The following is a 14955-nucleotide window of genomic DNA, read 5'->3' on the forward strand; positions in this document are numbered from 1 at the left end:
GGAGCATTCTTCCTCAAAAACTCCACATAATTGACTGCTTCCATCCCCAACATAACTATAATGCTTTAAGCCAATATCCCATCAATTTGGTATATGCATGTTTTTTGTAAATCACCTCTATTTTCAGGACCCAATGGACTGATGTATTGATTTTATTTGATGGACTGCAAGATTAAGTGAACATTAGCTGGCTTTCTCTGATATATTTCAGGAGTATTGTATTTTTTGTGTTTTCTGGTATTTTTTGTATTTTTGTTTATATATAACAATGGCTGCGAGGCTGGGAAGAATAGGTATTAGGACAATCATGTCCTTTTTCTATGTCCTGATACGTGCTGCCAACCAGTGGGATACCGTTTTATATAAGGTGGTTGTTCACCTATTCAAACTGACACCGACGAAGGCCAGGAGGCGGAAACGCGTTTGTCAGTCTTTTTTTCACTATGGGTTGCTTGTGAAAATAAAACATTCCAAAATTAATCAGCTCTGAGTGCCTGGCACTTTCTTTAGAATTGATGTGTTACGGGAGTCCGCTCTCGCGTCTTGAGGCACCTGCTGTGATTGTGAGCATATGTATTAGCAGAAAACTACAAGGGACCAGTAGGTAGTTACAGTTAGGACCTAGTTTCCATAGGAAAAGCATTTTGTCTTTTGCCAATATCTTTGGCGCCGTTTGACATATCTTTGCGGAATTTTTAAAACTAATGTGGCACTCCGATCAGCTCCTGTCTTCGAAGTTTCGTGGTGATTTGTCAAGCGGGGGCTGAGAAAAAAGGGATGTGCCAAAACTTGTTTCCTCAATGTTAATTTCCATAGGAAATTTTGGACGAGGCTACAGCCCGAACTGCTGAATGGAATTACACCAAATTTGGTAAAAAGGTAGCCGTTGGTTCAGAAAGCAACTTTTTTTTTAAATAGTTTAAATCCATTCAGTAGTTCCTGAAATATTCATATTTAAAATAGTTATATATCTGGTGACCCCGGTGGATTTGCGAACCCTTCTGAGCAAGAGCTTGATTCTGATTGGCTGCCAACACTCTAAACCAAAAAGTGTTGGCAGCCATCTTGTGACTCAGTAGAACCGAGTCACATGAAAAAAGGTTAAAAATTAGGAAAAGGGGGCATGGTAGAAACACCCTGACCCCCTAGGCCTGCTCAGGGTGCCCCACAGGGACCCCAGGGCCAAAAACAGCATTTTGTTTAAAAATGTCGGTGGGATATGGCTGGGTGAGCGAATCCCGGGATGGGCCAGGTCCCAGGGGCAAAGCACAATAATTATGCTGGGGCCCACGGGGCCCTCTGCAGCCCCGGTGACTGCCACCTCCCCGGGGGTTTTGATTATAACTGCGTGGGGGGCTCTTGCCCCCCCACACTGCCCCGAGGACCACCACCTCCCTGGGGTGAGCCTTTATTAAGGGTGGGGGGTCTTGTGGGGCCCCCAAGCACCGGGGACTGCCACCACCTACCTAGGGCAATCCATTATTATGGGTGGGGGCCTCGCGGGCCTCCCAAGCCCCGTGGATCGCCACCTAACTGGTGCTTTAATTTAATTAAAGAAGTGTGGGGGGGCTTCTGCCCCTCCCCACACTGCCCCGGTGACCACCACTTCCCCGGGGCATTAATTATGTTAATGCAGGGTTCCGTTGTGGACCCCTGGCCCGGGGACCACCACCTCCTCTGGGCTTTAAATCTGTTGGGAGGGGGCCATGCACCACCACCTCCTGGAGCCCTCTATTGCTCTGAGGACCACCATCCCCCAGGGCGGCTCTAGCAATGTCCCGGGGTGCCCACCCTTTGGACATTTCAGTTTGTTATGACAGGGCGGGAGCATGGCTTCGGTGCTGTCATAGCAAACACTGCATTGCTTCATGGAAGCGAGAGCAGTAAACCTGCTCTTGTTTCCATGAAGCAAAGCAGAATTACCTTTGCGTAAAGGGAGCTGCATGTTAGCAGCTCCCTTTGCCCAAAAGCAATGCCGGCTCCCGCAGGAGGTGGGGAGCTGGCTGGGACTGCGGGGGCATTGGGGCTCTGCCCTTGTCCCCAATGTGATGCAAGGCCCCAGGAGATGGGGTCGCCAGGGAAGGGGGGCAGCCACCTCCTATAAAAAATTATATACATTTTTTATTAAAGAGGCAAAGCCCTGGGGGATGGGGTCCCCTGGGCCAAAAGTGGCCATACCCTCCTATAAATGGAAAATATATATTTAGAAAAATAAGGGTCCCCAAGGCCGAAATCAGCCAGGGAGCGCGTTTGCAGATTGGTGGGCAAAGGGGCAGTGGCCTGCTAAGAGAACCTACCAATGCTGCTGTGTAAGACTTTCTGGAGGTAATAGGAGGAGTAGTTGGCCCCAAGGTTGTCCTTGGGGGCCAACTACTCCGCCTGTTACCTCCAGTAAGTCCCACACAGTGGGATTGCTACGAGGTCTTTGGAGGCCATGCCCCCCTTTCTCCACCATTCTGCAAACACGCCTCCTGGCATACTACGGGTTGGACGATGAAGTCCACTTTTCTCCTGATGGACATTGGGGGCCAAGAAGCCCTCTTGGTACTTCCTGTAAGTCCTTCTCAGGCAAATTTCTGAGTGCAGGTCGGAGGCCCAGCCCCCTTTCCCCACCTCTCTGCAAACGCGTCTACTAGTTAAAGAATTGCAATGTAATAGGTTTTACATTTGCAAGAGTTTAGAGCTATTGGTATTGTAAATGTAAAAGTGCTTTACTAATGCTTCTTGAAGTGGAGTGGTTGTAGGTTGTGTCTAGTGGAATTATGTGGTATGTTGTACAGTGAAATTATATGGATAGCAAATATGTGGTATTTAGTGTATAGAAATTATGTGACGTGGGATTATGTGTTATGGAGAGTAATTATATGGTATGGTAGTCTGTGTTGTGGAGTGGTAACCTCAGATTTAGTCTTCCTCGTTTCCATAGAAGCTAAACTATAAACTCAATGAGGAAAAAAAAAGAAGGAACCACTGCTGGATCTAATCAGAGGTATTAGCACGGCCACTGGAATTACGCGACTGTTCGCTGCACTGACTTTCGCATAATTATACATTTTCCGCATTTGCCACATAATCCATCATCTCCAGCATAATCTGCAGATTTGAACAAAAAACATTGTTTCTAGCTCAAATGGCTCAAACGTTACCAAAAATGCAGCGACAAGTGTTACAGCATGGTGGAAGGCCCTTTGCAAACCTAGAATGGTCACCTGCTACTTATTGCTAAATGTGAGTATTAAATTGGTACTAATGGTGTGCAAACCATTCTTGCTTCTTTCTGCGCCTCTCTTTCCTCTTTCTGCATTTATGTTGCTTCTTTCTGCAGCCTTTCTTTCTTGTTCTGTACTTCTTTTGCCTCCCTTTCTGCTCATCTCTTCCACTTTCTGCACCTCTCTTACCTCTTTCTGCAGCTCTGTTGCCTCTTTCTGCACCTCACTTGCTTCTTCTGTAACCCCTTGCCTCTTTCTGTGCCCTTCTTCACTCTTTCTGTACCTCTCTTGCTTCTGTCTGTACCCCTGTTCCCTCTTTCTGCACCTCTTTTGCCTGTTTCTGCAAGTCTTGCCTCTTTCTGCAATTCTCTTGCCTCCTTCTGCACCTCTGTTGCTTCTTTCTGCACCTCTCTTGCCTCTTTCTGGACCCATATTGCTTGATTCTGCACTCATCTTGCTACTTCTGCACCTGTCTTGCTTCTTTCTGCACCCCTGTCATCTCTTTCTGCACTTGTCGTCCCTCTTTCTGCATCTCTCTTGTCTCTTTCTGTACCCCTCTTGTCTCTTTCTGCACCTCCCTTGCTTCTTTCTGTACTTCTCTTGCTTCTTTATGCACCTTTCTTGCTTCTTTATGCACCCTTCGCCCCATTTCTGCAGTTCTCTTGCAATTTTCTGTACCTCTTGCCTCTTTCTGCACATCACATGCCTCTTTCTGCACTTCTCTTGCTTCTTTCTGTACATCAGTTGCTTCTTTCAGCAATTCTCTTGCCTCTTTCTGCACCTCATGTGCCTCTTTCTGCACCTCTGTTGCTTCTTTCTGCACCTCACTTGCTTCTTTCTGCACCCCTCTTGCCTCTTTCTACACCCCTCTTAACTCTTTCTGCTCCCTTCTTCCCTCTGTCTGCACCTTTCCTGTCTCTTTCTGTACCTCTGTTGCTTCTTTCTGCACTTCTCTTGCCTCTTTTGGCACACTTTGTACCTCTTTCAGCACCTCTGTTGCTTCTTTCTGCAACCCTCCTGCCTCTTTCTGTACCCCTCATGCCTCTTTGTGCACCTCTTATACCCCTTTCTGCACACCTCTTGCCTCTTTTTGCACCTGTGTTGGTTCTTTCTGCATTGCTATTGCTCCTTTCTGCACCTCTTTTGCAAATATTTGCATCCCTCTTGCCTCTTCCGCACCCCTCTCCCCTCTTTCTCCAACTCTCTTGCTTCTTTCTGCACCTCTCTTGCAAATTCCTACATCCATCTAGCCTCTTTCTGCACCTCACTTGCCTCTTTTTGCACTTATCTTGCTTCTTTCTACACCTCAGTTGCTTCTTTCAGCAATTCTCTTGCCTCTTTCTGCACTTCACTTGCTTCTTTCTGCACCTCTTGTGTCTCTTTCTACACCTCTGGTGCCTCTTTCTGCGCCTCACTTGCTTCTTTCTGCACCCCTCTTGCCTCTTTCTGCACCCTTCTTCCCTCTTTCTGTATCTCTCTTCCATCTTTCTGCACCCCTGTTCCCTATTTCTGCACCTATCATGCCTGTTTCTGCACCTGTCTTGCCTCTTTCTGCACCTCTGTTGCTTCTTTCTGCACTTCTCTTTCCTCTTTCTGTACCCCTCTTGCCTCTTTCAGCACATCTGTTGCTTCTTTCTGTCCTTCTCTTGCTTCTTTCTGTACCCCTCTTGCCTCTTTCTGTATCATTCTTGCCTCTTTGTGCACTGCTGCCTCTTTCTGCACCTCTCTTGCCTTTTTCTGCAGCACCTCTTGCCTTTTTCTGCACCTCTTTTGCTTCTTTCTGCATTTCTCTTGCCTCTTTCTGTACCCCTCTTGCCTCTTTATGTACCCCTGTTAGTTCTTTCTGCACTGATCTTGCTTCTTTCTGCACCACTGTTCCAAATTTCTGCATCCCTCTTGCAAATTTCTGCACCCCTCTTCCCTCTTTCTGCACCTCTCTTGCCTCTGTCTGCACAAATGTTCCCTCTTTCTGCATTCCTCTTCCCTCTTTCTGTGCCTTTCTTGCCTCTGTCTGCATGCCCATTCCCTCTTTCTGCACCCCTTTTGCCTGTTTCTGTAACTCTCTTGCCTCTCTGCAGTTCTCTTGCTTCTTACTGCACCTTTCTTCCCTTTTTCTGAATATCTCTTGCCTCCTTCTGTACCTCTCTTGCCTCTTTCGGCACATCTCTTGGTTCTTTCTGCACTGCTCTTGACTCTTTCTGCACTGCTCTTGACTCTTTCTGCACTTCTATTGCTTCTTTCTGCACCTCCCTTGCACCTATCTGCACTCCTCTTCCCCCTTTCTGCACGTCTCTTGCATTTGTCTCTACCCCTGTTCCCTCTTTCTGCACCTCTTTTGCTTGTGTCTGCAATTCTCGTGTCTCTTTCTGCAGTTCTCTTGCCTCCTTCTGCTCCTATGTTGCCTCTTTCTTCACCCCTCTTGCCTCTCTCTGCACTGCTCTTGCCTCTTTCTGCACCCCTGTTGCTTCATTCTGTACTTCTTTTGCTTCTTTCTGTACCTCTCCTGCTTCTTTCTACACCCCTCTTGCCTCTTTCTACATCCTTCTTCCCTCTTAGTGCATCTCTTTTACCTCTTTCTGTACCTCTTTTGTCTCTTTCTGCACACCTCTTGCCTCTTTCTTGACCTCTCGTGCTTCTTTCTGCACCCTTTTTCCCCTTTTCTGCACCTCTGTTGCCTCTTTCTGCACCTTACTTGCTTCTTTCTGCACCCCCCTTGCCTCTTTCTGTGCCCCTCTTCCCTCTTTCTGCACCTCTCTTCCCTCTTTCTGAACCCCTGTTCCTTCTTTCATGCCTGTTTCTACACCTGCCTTGCCTCTTTCTGCACCTGTTGCTTCTTTTTTCACTTCTCTTGCCTCTTTCTGCACCACTCTTGCCTCTTTCAGCACCTCTGTTGTTTCTTTCTGCAATTCTCTTGCTTCTTTCTGTACCCCTCTTGCCTCTTTCTGTATCCTTCTTGCCTCTTTGTGCACTGCTGCCTCTTTCTGCACCTCTCTTGCCTTTTTCTGCAGCTTCTCTTCCCTCTTTCTGTACCTCTCTTGCCACTGTCTGCATACCCATTCCCTCTTTCTGTACCCCTTTTGCCTGTTTCTGTAACTCTCTTGCCTATTTCTGCAGGGTTTTGCCTCCTTCTGCACCTCACTTGCCTCTTTCTACACTTCATTTGCTTCTTACTGCACCCTTCTTCCCTTTTTCTGAACATTTCTTGCCACTTTCTGCACCCCTCTTGCCTCTTTCTGTACCTCTTTTGTCTCTTTCTGCACACCTTATGCCTCTTTCTTTACCTCTCTTGCTTCTTTCTGTACCCTTTTTCCCTTTTCTGCACCTCTGTTGCCTCTTTCTGCACCTCACTTGCTTCTTTCTGCACCCCCTTGCCACTTTCTGCACCCCTCTTCCCTCTTCCTGCACCTCTCTTCCCTCTTTCTGAACCCCTGTTCCTTCTTTCTGTACCTTTCATGCCTGTTTCTACACCTGCCTTGCCTCTTTCTGCACCTCTGTTGCTTCTTTCTGCACTTCTCTTGCCTCTTTCTGCACCCCTCTTGCCTCTTTCAGAACCTCTGTTGTTTCTTTCTGCAATTCTCTTGCTTCTTTCTGCACCCCTCTTGCCTCTTTCTGTATCCTTCTTGCCTCTTTGTGCACTACTGCCTCTTTCTGCACCTCTCTTGCCTTTTTCTGCAGTTTCTCTTGCCTCTATCTGTACCTCTGATGCTTCTTTCTGCATTTCTCTTGTCTCTTTCAGTACCCCACTTGAATCTTGCTGGACCTCTGTTAGTTCTTTCTGCACTGCTCTTGTTTCTTTCTACACCACTGTTACAAATTTCTGCATCCCTCGTGCAAATTTCTGCACCCTTCTTCCCTCTTTCTGTACCTCTCTTGCCTCTGTCTGCACACCTGTTCCCTCTTTCTGCATCCCTCCTCCCTCTTTCTGTACCCCTCTTACCACTGTCTGCATACCCATTCCCTCTTTCTGCACCCCTTTTGCCTGTTTCTGTAACTCTCTTGCCTCTTTCTGCAGGTTTCTTGCCTCCTTCTGCACCTCACTTGCCTCTTTCTACACTTCGTTTGCTTCTTACTGCACCCTTCTTCCCTTTTTCTGAACATTTCTTGCCACTTCCTGCACCCCTGTTGCCTCTTTCTGCACATCTTTAGGTTCTTTCTGCGCTGCTCTTGCCTCTTTTTGCACTGCTATTGCTTCTTTCTGCACCTCCCTTGTACTTTTCTGCACCCCTCTTCCCTCGTTCTGCACTTCTCTTGCGTGTATCTCCACCCCGTTCCCTCTTTCTGCACCTCTTTTGCCTGTGTCTGCAATTCTCTTGCCTCTTTCTGAAGTTCTCTTGCCTCCTTCTGCTCCTCTGTAGCCTCTTTCTTCAACCCTCTTGCCTATCTCTGCATCTCTCTTGCCTCTTTCTGCACCCCTGTTGCTTCATTCTGCACTTCTCTTGCTTCTTTCTGCACCTTTCATGCTTCTTTCTACACCCCTCTTGCCTCTTTCTGCGCCCTTCTTCCCTCTTAGTGCATCTCTCTTGCCTCTTTCTGCGCCTCTCTTGTCTATCTGCTTACGTCTTGCCTCTTTCTTTATCTCTCTTGCTTCTTTCTGTACCCTTCTTTCCTTTTCCTGCACTTGTCTTGCCTCTTTCTGCACCTATGTTGCCTCTTTCTGCAGTTCTCCTGCCTCTTTTTGCACCCTCTTCCCTCTTCATGTACCTCCTTTGCTTCTTTCTGCACTTCTCTTGCCTCTTTCTGCACCCCTCTTGCCTCCTTCTGCACTTCTGTTAGTTATTTCTGCACTGCTCTTGCTTCTTTCTGCACCTGTCTTACAGATTTATGTACCACTCTTGCTTCTTTCTGCACCCCTCTTCCCTCTTTCTGCACTTCTAGGGCCTCTGTCTGCACTCCTGTTACCTCGTTCTGCACCTCTAATGCTTGTTTCTGCAACTCTCTTGCCTCTTTATGCATTTCTCTTGCTTCCTTCTTCTCCTCTATTGCCTCTTTCTTCACCCTCATGCCTCTTGACCTTCTCTGCACCCCTCTTGCCTCTTTCGTCACCCCTGTTGCTTCATTCTGCACGTCTCTAGCTTCTTTCTGCATCTCTCTTGCTTCTTTTTGCACCCCTTTTGCCTCTTTCTGCATCTCTATTGCGTCTTTCTGCATCTCTCTTGTCTCTTTCTGCACCTCCCTTGCCTCTTTCTGCACCCCTTACCGCTTTTTGCACCTCTTGCGTCTTTCTACACCTTCTTCCCCTTTCCTGCACTTGTATTGCCTCTTTCTGTACCTCTGTTGCCTCTTTCTGCAGTTCTCTTGCCTCTTTCTGCAACCTCTTCCCTCTTTATGTACCTCATTTGCTTCTTTCTGAACTTCTCCTGCCACTGTCTGCTCCCTCTTTCTGCACCTTTTTTGTCTGTTAATGCAACTCTCTTCCCTGTTTCTGCAGTTCTCTTGCCTACTTCTGCACCTCCTTTGCTTCTTTCTGTACCCCTCTTGCCTCTTTCTGCGCCCCTCTTGCTTCATTCTGTACCTGTTGGTTCTTTCTGCACTGCCCTTGTTTCTTTCTGCACCTCCCTTTCAAATTTCTACACCCCTCTTTCCTCTCTCTGCATTTCTCCTGCCTCTGTCTGTACCCCTGTTCCCTCTTTCTGCACCTCTTTTGCCTGTTTATACAACTCTCTTGCCTGTTTCTGCAGTTCTCCTGCCTCCTTCTGCACCTCTGTTGCCTCTTTCTGTACCTTTCTTACTTCTTTCTGTACCCATCTTGCTTCTTTCTGGTCCCCTCCTCCCTCTTTCTGCACCCTCTTGCCTCTTTCCATACCTCTCTTGCCTCTTTCTACACTTCTCTTGCCTCTTTCTGTACTCCCCTCCCCTCTTTCTGTACCTCTTTTGCTTCTTTCTGCTCTTTTGCTGCCTCTTTCTGCAACACTCTTGCTTCTCTCTGCACCTCTGTTGATTTTTTTCTGCACTGCTCTTGCTTCTTTCTGCACCTCTCTTAAAAATCTCTGCACCCCTCTTGCCTCTTTCTCAGGGCCGGATTGACTACCGGGCATTTAGGAATGCTGCAGAGCTGATTTCTTTGCGGTGGGGGCTGACGTCGTTGATGGTGACCTGCGTGAGCTTTGAAATAAACAAAGCAAAACTAATTTCGTTCAGCACACGCAGGTCCCCATCAACGAAATCAGCTCACAACTTAGCAGCATTCCAAAATGCCCGGTAGCCAGCAGAAAGAGGGAAGAGGAGTGCTCTTTCTGAAGAGGAGTGCTCTTTCTGCACTCCTCTTCCCTCTTTCTGCACCTCTCTTGCCTCTGTCTGTAACCCTGTTCTTTCTTTCTGCACCTCTTTTGCCTGTTTCTGCAACTCTTTAGCCTCTTTCTGTAGTTCTCTTGCCTCTTTCTGCACCCCTGTTGCATCATTCTGTACCTTCTGTTATTTCTTTGTGCACGTCTCTTGCTTTTTTCTGCCTCTCTCTTGCTTTTTTCTGCACTGCTCTTGCCTCTTTCTACACCTCTGTTGCTTCTTTCTATACTTCTCTTGCTTCTACCTTTTTGTACACAAATTTACAGAGCATGCTGTTTGAAACACAGGTATTCAAGTATTTGTATGTTTATTTTTATGTAACATGTCAATAGGTTAAAGCAGAATCACACGCATGTATACCTTCACAAACTTGGTCAGACTTACAACAGTGATTTGCTAAGGATTGCTGTTTTATTTTTGGTACGTTGAACATTCTGAGCAGTCGTTGAATAGTGAACCAAGAGAAAGTGAGGTTTGAGACATCTTGGGAGAAGGATTAGTGATTAGGCTACTTTGATGGGTCTGTTGTAAGGTACAATCGAAGTAGGCCTCTTTCTGCACCTTTGTTGATTCTTTCTGCACATCTCTTGCTCTTTTCTGCACTTTTCTTCCTCTTTCTGGACTTCTGTTGCCTTTTTCTGCCATTCTCTTGCTTCTTTCTGTGCCTGTCTTCCTCTTTCTGCACATGTCCTACCTACGTAGGCATAGTTGGAAATTAGCATTTAAAAAACCTTAGAAATTCACTGGAAAAAACAGAGGTTTCAAAGAAGCGTTATATTAAGGGATTAGCATTTTTTTAAAAACCCACAGGTTTCAGGGACGTTATACTTAGGCTGACATTTCACTCGTGCAAAACCAGAGAAATTCGGCTGTTATAGTAAGCACTGTTGATGACGTCACATATTACATCACTCATGACATGGTACGTGACATCACTGATGACATCTCAAATGACATCATTGATAACATTACTGATGACATCATCCACTATCTGATGCACCTCCTCACACCCTAATATAACCTTTCATACACCCACTCTACAATACAGACTATCATACACACATAGACACAACAATACCAATTAGTACATACCCACACTCTGATTCATAGGTCTACACACACATCCACTCACTCATCCATATAGTTACACATACATGCAGTCACTCATCAATACAGCCACTGATATATGTACTCATACACCCATACAGACACTCACACAGCACCACCCACCGCTAGAGCTACTCACACACCCAGTCAGTCACCCAAAGAGTCAATCACACTGCCATTTACTCACCTATACAGTTATAGACACACCACCTCACTTATTCATACAGATAGTAACACATACTTACTCTCGTCTACAAGCACTGACACAAGCACACTCTTACCCACTTACAGTCACTTATATACTCCAACCCTCACATATACAGTCTTTCAGTTATGCAGTTACTCACCCATATATCACTGAGACATCCATACACTCACCACCACAGCCATATATGCACTCACTCACCCGTACCGCCCCTCGCAGACGCACTCATGAACCTATACACCCAGTGATTCACCCACTCATACATCCATGCAGGGAGTCATACAGCCCCTCACCCACCCACACAGACACTCAGGCACCCATACAGGTACTCGGACAACTAATAAATAATCCATATAGACACTCATGTACCTACTCACCAACCATGCAGCCAGTGACACACCAACTGATACACACATTTACACAGATTAGTCACTCACCCATACATTCACTAGGACACATTTAATCACTCACTCAAACAGTCAATCACGCACCCAAGAAATAATCCATACAGACACTCATACACCCACTCATTCTTCAAATACACCATGGCGTACATATATATATATATATATAAGATTCTTAACACTTTTTAGAAAAACTGACACTCACTGGATGATGTCATCAGTGATGTCATGAGTGATGTCATTTGAAATGTCATCAATGATGTAATCAGTGATGTCACTGACCATGTCATGAGTGATGTAATATGTGATGTCATCAGCAGTGCATTGCGGGGGCGCGAGTTATAATTAGCTTAGCTAACTATAACCACCGGATTTCTCTGGTTTTGTACAAGTGAAATGTCAGCTTAACTATAATGTCCCTGAAACCTGTGTTTTTTTTCAGTGAATATATATATATATATATATATATATATATATATATATATATATATATATATATATATATATATATATATATGCATATATATGTGTGTGCATTTTGTTGTTATCTATGTGTTTGATATATAAAATGCATATCAAGAATGTGCCCTGTCTCTCAAAGTTTGACAATCCTGTTTCATACAAATACTCATGTTTAATAAAGATATCACTACTCTTCAGTAGTAATTCATGAGAGGTGTGTTGGTATGAAAACCACTGCCAATATGGTGAGAAACTGCATTTACTAAGAAAGAAGCATTTTCGGTCCTATGATTTTTTTAGTGCATTGAGGGCGGGGTAGGAACAGGAAACTGCATTTTAACCGCTCGTTACCCAAGCCTCTTATGTACAAACTGATTTTAATCTGACTTATCCAAGCATCATCAGTCATTTGTTTATAATAAATTATGAAAGTATTATAAAGTGGCTTGTGTTTAGTTTATTCTCTCAGAACAAATCCCACATATCTCTGCATGAGACAGTGACTTTCAATATAAGGGATTTTAAAAACTGATGAGTGAAAATAATGTTGCAAGTCTCCTCAGTTTTCCAAAGCCTTATAATTGAACCCAGTCTTCTACTTTGTTTCTGTTTATCATGAACACCCTCCACTTTGACTGACAGTATCTTTGTAGTGTAGAGTATTTGTTGCTTTATTTCAAATGTCATTCATCCGCAAAGTCACTTTAAAAGTGACTTTATCTGCCTGAAGCATACATTTCTAAAATATCTTCTGTAATTGCAGGTACACTTTGCTATTTGGACTGCACCTCCTGTGACAGAAACTGATGTTTCAGGGAGGAAGAATGTGAACTAACTGTATGTCTTTTGTCAGTGGAGTGAAACTGACACTCCCTGTTTGACCTTAAGGTGCTCAAGACAAATTAAAGTGTAATCTGAAAGAGACGTTTAGACAAATGTTTGGTGCTCAGGAATGTCATCAACAGGTCTGCCATTCAGCATCCTAAAATTCCCATGCAGTAGCAAATTTCATACATGACACAAATGTATGTTAATTCTCTGATCAGATGTAACATTTGGTATATTTCGTCATATAGTTCAACATTAGAATTAACCTCAGATTTACTTATCATTTGGAGTACAGTCCCTCAGTGCGCGTTTTCACTGTAATAATACGTGGAATACCTGTGTTGAGATCGGTTCACCATTATGAAATACATTTAAAAATGCAGTTTCGCAGAAGGAATAGCAGTCCCTCAATTATGTACCTTTCTACTTAAATTGGCATTCTAGAAATCTACTAGAAGCATAGCTTTGTGCATTTCAGGTTAAGGGCTAGTGCACTACCTAGTACTTTAAGATCTATTGTATCTGTCTGTTTCTGTAAGCTTCTTAAAGCTCTCATATTCTTTCAAAAAATGATTTCAGCATCTGACGTGGAAATTAGCTGCCGGAGCACTGGATGCCTCAGGAATTCGTTCTCTCTATACATTTCTAAATCAATCAATCAGTCTTTAATAGGGGGCTTTGGAACATATAACATATTAGACGATATTAATGTTCCCTCACCAAGTATGATGTTGGCTGCCTCATGTATTGACAGGAAACATTTGTCTGAATTTACCCTGATTATTACATTACTACACTCTTCCTCACAGAACAGACTTTAACTATAATATGTGGTATCAATATAACAATTTCTTCCTCAAGATTTAGCTTCTTGCAGGTATTTGGCTTGTCATTACATCTTTTTTTTCTCACTGGTTTACACAAGGGATACATTTTTTTAATGTGTTCAGAATGTACACTCCTGCTTCTTTCTGTTTTAGTTTTCACTTTTGAATTCTTTTCTGTTCACGCATTTTCCTTGTCTTTCGGAGCTTTGTGATTACTTCTGTAAGTGTCAGGGATAGTCTCACGACAGTTAGCCTCCAATTGAGGTAGAGCACATCCATCCTCTGCCTCCAAATAGACATTAACATTTTGAACAGACCATTCCACATGTACTTGTACTCATATGTGGTCCAACAGAGCCTAATATGAACTGGGGAGGAGAGAGACCAGCGTTCACACTTCTCACCTGTCACAGCCAAATTACTAGAGTTCACTTTAAGTTGCATACATTGAACTGGGTTTATAAAACAGGTTTAGTCATTTTTTAACATTAATAGTCTCTCAACGCATAGCGTCTCTTGTTACATGGGAACACAGGCTCTTGTAAAGCCAGCAAACAAAGTGAATTTTTTTTTTTTAATTATGATTGATTGATGCTTTATTTCGATATGCACATATCATAAAAGCAATACAAAAGATAAAAACAGCATGTCGAAAAAAAGTATGACTGTACATTTAGTATAAGAATAAAACACATTAGGTCAGCATAAATTAATTAAAAAAAGAATTAAATTGATATGGACAGTCTTCTAAGTCTAATCAACCAAGCCCATTTTAAAAACTTAGCAACAGCACAAACAATAGGAGAGGCTGTGTTAGTTAAAAGAATCCGGAGTGCAACGGAGTGCTGACGGGTACCAAGTTCTCTGCAGATAGGACCAAGCCAACGTGATCTGGGGCGACCATAGTCCGGGCATTCAAAAAGAAAGTGTGGCACCGTCTCTGGCTTATCACGACAAAGAGCACAGAAGCGTGATGTGGGCTGGAATTTATTCCACCTGGAGCTAAAGTCGGCCAAGGGTAGGGTTCCTAACCGAAATTTAATGTACAAGGACCTATCCATGGCAACTGATATTATGTCCATGTACGGCTCGTAGTTGACAACGTCTTTTACCAGCAGAAAAGCTGCGGTGGTTTTGCAGTGCTGCTGGCTTCTCGTGCGCTTCACAAAACCCACTCCCAAAAAAGTTTTTTTAAGGTCTCCTTCGGAGGAGCGGAGTGGCTATGCCAACAGGAGTCCAGGCCTAACTCCCCTAGAAGATGTTTAATGTCCTTCAGCCATTTAATGCTATGCCAACCGTCGGAGTGCATCACCTCAACTAGACCATTGGCATAAGATTTTAGCTCCGGGACCCTCCACAAACGTGCCCAAAGCAAGAGGGGTCGAAGCCGAGCCTGGTCCCTTATGGCTTTGCAGCCGGTGTCCATGAGCACTGGGATGGTCGGGCTACTCGATGGAATGGCAAGGAGATCTTTAATGAATTTATTTTCGGCCTTGCTCAGAGAGTCAACTTTGCCCAAGCCCCACAGTTCGGCTCCATAAAGTGACGCAGGGACCGCACGTGCTTTGTATATATCTAGTAGAGGGGCAACACAATGTTTTGATGAGTTGTTGAACTCCTTGAGAAGGGCC

The sequence above is a fragment of the Lissotriton helveticus genome, chromosome 4_1 (genome assembly GCF_964261635.1).
Source record: "Lissotriton helveticus chromosome 4_1, aLisHel1.1, whole genome shotgun sequence".
Taxonomy (NCBI): domain Eukaryota; kingdom Metazoa; phylum Chordata; class Amphibia; order Caudata; family Salamandridae; genus Lissotriton; species Lissotriton helveticus.